This window comes from Nicotiana tomentosiformis, chromosome 2 (assembly GCF_000390325.3).
Source record: "Nicotiana tomentosiformis chromosome 2, ASM39032v3, whole genome shotgun sequence".
Classification (NCBI taxonomy): Eukaryota; Viridiplantae; Streptophyta; class Magnoliopsida; order Solanales; family Solanaceae; genus Nicotiana; species Nicotiana tomentosiformis.
Window position 1 is genome coordinate 41,967,767 of NC_090813.1, and position 6,812 is coordinate 41,974,578.

Genomic DNA, 6,812 nt, shown 5'->3' on the forward strand with positions numbered 1-6,812 from the left:
AGGATTTACGCGGTAAAGGTTTAGTGGAGGGGCTAACTAGTCGAGGAGGCGACTTGAGAGTCCGAGGAGGAAATACGGAGTAGATATCCACACTTATTCAGCATTACTGGTATAATTCTAGACCCGTTCGAGGATGAACATTTATTTAAGAAGTGGAGAATGTAAAGATCCGATCGGTCGTTTTGCTTTCTAGATCCCTTTCCCCTAAATAAGACTCCAAGTATGTGCTTTTACTATTTTTATGACTTACGGGGATAGTTAGTTCAGGATTTGGAAGGGTTCAGGTTGAAATCGGAACACTTAGTTCCTTAAGGTTGGCGAAAGGGCTAAGTTTGACTCTGGTCAACGTTTTGAGAAAACAACCTCAGAATCAGGATTTGACGGTCCCAATAGGTTCGTATGATGATTTTGGACTTGGGGATGACCCGGGAGAGTTTCGGCACCTAATAGTGAAAGTTGGCTCTTTGAAAGTTTCAAAGTTCTTTAAATTTGATTTGAAGTAGGATTTGGTGTTATCGAGGTCCACTTGGGATTCCGAGCCTAAGAATAGTTCTGTATGGTGATTTAAGACTTGCACGCAAAACTTGGTGTCATTCCGAGTAGTTTAAGTGGATTTCGGCGCGTTCGGAGTAAGTTTGAAGAACTTGAAGTTCTTAGGTTGACTTGATTTGGTTTGGGGGTATGATTCTTAGTTTTGATATTATTTTATCTGTTCCAAGGATTCGAGCGTTTCCGTTTTACGATTTCAAACTTGTTGGTATGTTCGAGCGGGGCCCCGGGGGCCTCGGGTGTTAATCGGATGAGGCTTGGACCAAGTTTGGAACTTGGGAGCAACAACTGAAGCTCCCAGCTTCTGTTGCAATCGCACATGCGCTTGGCCACCCGCAGGTGCGACCTCGCAGAAGCGAGCCTTTTGCTGCAAAAGCGGGCCAGCAAAAGGGCAGCCCACTGATCGCAGAAGCAAGCCGGGGACCGCACCTGCGAAGGCGGTGCGAAGGAAGCAACCGCAAAAGCGGGCAACATCGCAGGTATGATTTTATCACAGGTATGACCAGCTGGGCGCATAAGCGAAGGGGATCAGCCTGGCCTTGACCTGCATGGTTTTTTCGTAGAAGCGGAACCGCAGGTGCGGCTATTATATCGCGGGTGCGAAAATCGCAGAAAATAGAACCTCATTTAATTCGGGACTTAGGCATTTTGAGCTCATTTATTTCATTCCTTGGGCAATTTTTGGAGCTCTTAGAGAGGGGTTTTCACCTAACATATTGAGGTAAGTAATTTCTATATAATGTGAGTTAAATACATAGATTATGGGTAGATTTAACATGTAAAATTTTTGAAATCATGGGTTTAGATGAAAATTTTAGGTTTTGATAAAAATGAGATTTAACCACGAAAATAGTTATGGAATTTAGTAAAAATCATATATTTGAGTTCGTGAGGTTATGGTAACAACTTTCTTCAATAAATTTCAGAATCTGGGTAGGTGGGTCCGGGAGGGTGAATTTTAGGAATTCTTCAAATAGGATTGGGGAATCACTTTAATTGTTAGAATATGAACTTTTGAACATGTATTGATTATTTTATATAACATTTTGCTAGTTTCGAGTCGTTTGGCACCGAGTTGAGGGTTTAAAGCACAATTGTAGACCGAAAAGTAAGCTTTGAGGCAAGGTAAGTCTTTTTTCTAACCTTGTAAGAGGAAATTAACCCCATAGGTGAATTCAATTAATATGTGCTTCTATTTATGGGGGCTACATACGCACGAGGTGATGAGGGTCTGTGCGTAGCTACTAATTATGATTATGTCCGGGTAGTTTATGACCCACATCATGTTATACTTGCGATGTTTGTACCCTACTTGTTAATTTAAGTGCTTAAATCATATTGGAACTTGATGGAGTAATTTTAAAATGTCAAATTTCATATACTTGAGTTTTGGGCGGGTTACTTGACCGTTAAAAAGAATTGGTGCTTCCTTGAGTGTTAGCCTCTTAATAATCCTTGAATTGGGCGTCTATAAAGTATTTTCTCTTCTTGTGGAGCGGGATGAACACCTCGGTGGTAGAATAGATGCATCTATGCTTCGTGTCGTTCGACCCTCGACAATATATATATATATATATATATATATATATATATATATATATATATATATATATATATATATATATATATATATATTGGATCGGGCCGTACGACATCGGCATAATTCGTGCGTAATAATACTTGGAGTCCAATTATATTTGATACTAGATATGGATTGGCCGTGCTAGCATGGGCCTAACAATTTGATCAAGGTCTATTTTCATTCTTACTTTAGTTATGAAAAAAACAACTTGAGATGGATTTTTAAAACATAATTCTCCTCTGATATGATGTGAACACTTAATTTCCTATTTTTGTTATTCGTGATTTTCTCTCAAAAGTTTATTTAAAGCTTCAACATAGTCATTGCTAAGAGAGACACTTTCTCCAAGAATGAACAACATGTCAGTAATTACAAATATTTGCTGGAAGTATTATAAGCATCTGAGAAAATTAACTGCAGAATTTACTGGACTACATCTTAAGTTCTTACTCATTGCAATCTTTACCTACACTTGTCTAAAACAAAATATGTAACCTATTAATATCACAAACCTGAAAAGGACACAACACTCATGAGAATAGATCAAAAGAAACAAACTCAGCTTATTTGCATGCAGAGTATTTCATAAATTCAAGAAATTACTTTGGTCCACTTTTACAGAAAGTATCAAGTACAATAAATAATCAAATATGGTCCACTTTCATAGAAAGCATCGAGTACATATTTTAGAGTAGAGAGCTGGTGTTGGTTGTTTCAAGCTCAAACTGATCATCACGAGTCATATAAGTAATCTTCTGATTTAGGTAACAGATAATTTCCCTGTCATCAATTAAGCTGGTTCACTCCTACTTAGTAGTTTGGCAAAAACTAAGTAATGGGTTTAATGTTTGGCATTATATGAGCTAAGCAGAGTTTGTAAATAATAAAAATAATCGAGGCTTAAGATCATCTGCGAGCCTTCAACATTTCTACCCTTCAGATACATCAGAGGATCAACTTTTATAAGGCAACTTGTCCCGCTTCAAGTCACATAAACTTTTACAGCTCCAAGTCACATAAACTTTCGGACTATTTGAGTCGGAAATTAAGAAAAAGGTATAAATTAATACGTATATAGTACAGATAAAGTGGTCAATAAGCACTACAAACAAAATGATAACACAAATGTTAAACTATAAGTAGAAATGACTAAGAAGAGAGAGACATAGCATTGAACAAAAAAGGCACATTCACTTTAAGTGAGTCAGGTCATCATGTGGGCTCAATCGGAAGGCTGCTCCAAACTTGGTATCCAATATTTGGTGTTACATTGTTCCTTCCATTTTTCAAGGGACCTCAAAAAGCCCTATATAATTTTGTAACGCATAGCTCTTGGATCAAGCATTCAAGCCCCACATTACTTCTACAAAATAAAGCGTGCGCACACACAAATATTGACCACTCTGACTCCTCTGAATCACTATTCCAGCTACAAAGAGGCTTAGTATTGCCAATTTTCACCAAGAAGTTCAAGAATGGTTAAGCTTGTTTGTTTTCCTTTTGGCACTCCTTGCTATCACTGTGGCCGCAACATTTCTTGCTACAAATACCTACAACTACCTTGATGCTGTAAATCCTTCCAATTACATCTTCAAATTCTTTTGGGTTCTCAAATTAATTCTTTGTTCTAACAAATTGTTTGTTATTCTAGTGATCAAGGTATGGTCCACGAAGCTTGGATCCTCACTTAAGTATTCTTCTTTTCTTGTGAGTTCATTATACATTCTCTTATTACTCACCTTCACAATGCTTTTCAACCTACTTTAAGAATGCTCTTCCATGGATCAATTTACTTTGTTAAGACCAGTATTTGCCTAGAATACAAAACTATGTCTTCGGCCTTCACATTTTATCTTCATTAGCATGCCAAGTTGTTAGAACCATCCTTACATCCAACTAATCCCAACAATCCTCGAAATATTTTTGAAGAATACTGAGATTGTGCTAGAAGGGAAAAAAAAATAGAAATTAACAAATTTATGAATATATATTACAGCATGAAATACGGGAAAGAAAAAGGAAAAGATTTCGTTAAGGAAAAACAAAGAGACGCAACTTAATAAAATTATTCCTACTTTTTACCATGGCAAAGTTGGCACGCGGATATAACAAATGTTGAATGAAATAAAGACAACTAAAAGCTTACACAATTTCTAGGTCAGATGTAGCTTTTCTGGATCTATCAAAATGATTCGCTTATAGCTGCTTTCCTTTTACATACCAGATAAAAAGAACATGCAGCCAAATATACTTAATCTGCTTAGTCTGATGATCTACAATATCAACTCAGAAACTTTCTATTTATAAAATTGGATTAGAAAGTTTTAATCCAATTTGAGCATATGTAGATCAAGGCATTTTTCTGGCTTTTCTTTATTTATGCCTCTTATTCTTAAGTTCAAATACGGAAAATGAAGTGGCAACCTATGTAGCAGGCCTCACTGTCTTTTATGTATCAAAACTCTAACATAGCACATTAAAATTAACCACAAAATTCTAAGCCAAGTCAAAATATTACAACAATAACCAATCCCCTTAAAAGTATTAACTGTGGAAGTCAAAGACGTATCAAAAGAAGGAGAAATGTAAAGAAAATTATATGTTTTACAGTAAACAATGGACAAGTTCTAAAACAATTTAAGCATTAAGTGTTGTCTCATTTGAATGGTGTTAAACAGCGGATAGGTATATCGTATACAAACAGTTTAAGCATGTGTTGTCAAAGGCTCATTTAAGGTGAGCTTAAGCACTAAAGCTCAGGGAGGGTGCTTCGCCTTGCTTAAGTTGTGCTTCAATGTAGGCAAAGCACTAAGGTGTACGCCTCATTTCCCATAAGTTCTATCTTGAATCGAGCGGTGTTAAACGACAAATATTATCAACAAATAAGCATATTAGTTTTTGACAAAGACATTAGGAATGGGTTTGTTACTTCTTTCTTGAATTACATGTGTATTTTATTTTTTTTCTCTTAATTGCGCCTTTTTTAACTAAAGCCCGCACTTCAGTTGCGCTTTGCACTTGAAGCCCCAATCGACCTGGAATGCTTTTTAGAGCTTTTCGCTTTTGATAATACTGAAGCATAAATTGGTGGTCTTATCTAAGGAACACTAAACAATGATAAAGCATGAATACTACTTGTGGAATGCACCATGAACTTGGTTCTTATGAAAGAAAAAGAGAAGTCCAACCTACATGATGTATCTAAATATGCCATTTTATTTTACAAAATAAGACCAGTGATTCATCCAAATGAAATGAAACTCTTGGATGATCCAGTGTGAGCGAGACTAAGAGGTCACATTAGGTCCCAATTTCCACAAACATGGATCTATACTATTTCAGTAACTTCTTTCATATGTAAAAGCATCAAAATCTTAAATTTTCAATGGCATACAAAGTTTATGAGAGGCGTCTAATCGAACTTCAAAAAGTAAAAGACATGACAAGCAACTTATCCGATGAAAAGGTGAATCTTACGGAAGAAATTCAATCTTATATTTTGGTTCTTTAGAGCTCCGACAAAAGGCCCAACTGATACAAAACATTAAGAATGAAGTAGGAGATAAGAAAGATAATAGCCACAATAAGTAATCCTCTAAGGAAATACTTCTTCTTTTTACTCTTTTTTTCTTTTTGATAAGATAAGAAACTTCGTTAATGGAGTAACAAGGAGGTATTTTTTGCAAAAAGACATACAAAAAGTAACAATTATTTCGCCACTAGTTCATCCTCGGAAATTCCAAAAAGGTCAGCTTATTGGGCAAACTTTCTATCCTATTATTCCCGCACCAAAAGGATAAGTTAGAGAGACCTAATAAGAAACTTGCCAGATGAAAAGGTGATTCTTAAGGGCAAAATTTCAATTAGATGAAAAACATTTCACATTATTGGAAGGTAAGGAAACAAACACGCCCGATTTCTAGTCATCAATTTACCTTTTATTAACTAAACAATAATATGTTTACTAATTTTGTACTAAAATAATTGCAATTGATATACTTCAGAAATCAAAATTAAAAAAAGAGCAACACAAAAGGAAAGGGCTACCAAAACAATTCAAGAACCTGACTTTGTTCAGGCGCAATAAAAGAGCTGCGTCAGGTGTCAAGGAAAATCCAATTCAATAAAACCCAACCCTGCAAAAGTAAAATTTTTAAAAAAAAAAAAAAAAGATCTTCCAGCGGTCAGCGTAGAAATAAAAAAAAATACTTGAATCACAAAGAAAATTACAAAATAAAATTTCCAAACGTTATAGAAGTAAATTAAAAGTGATACCGAATGGGAAACAAATCAAAAAAAGATACGCACCTGAGTTTTAAGTTGAAACGGCCGACAGAAGGGGATTAGTACAGAGAATGTTTAACTGAAGCTTCCCACAAATGTTAACAAATGGACTGTATTAGAAGAATTGACGACGGTTACCTTATTGCAAAATTTAGCTGAAGCTTCAATGATGTTAATCTATCATTGCAGTAACATAGAACCATGCAAGGAACATTCTGAAACTGAAAGACGAAGGATTGGATATTTCTAGACCAATGATGTGTTTGTCTATTCTACCCTTATCTAAAATAGTCTACGGAGCTAAATGAGGCATTGGAATAAAAGGCATGTGGCAAAGTTTTACTGAGCTAAATGACTATTCTACCTTTGGTCGACCAAGCATGGCTCTTCTATATAA

General features: G+C 35.7%; 1 long non-coding RNA gene across 1 annotated transcript; it reads right to left on the minus strand.

Annotated features, from left to right (window-relative positions):
• Positions 1-2,670: 2,670 nt before the first annotated feature.
• On the minus strand, positions 2,671-6,812 carry LOC104098292 (uncharacterized). The gene is made up of 2 exons (XR_686724.4): positions 6,440-6,812; positions 2,671-6,267 (listed from the first exon to the last, which is right to left on the minus strand). It is a non-coding gene; the product is annotated as an uncharacterized lncRNA (long non-coding RNA).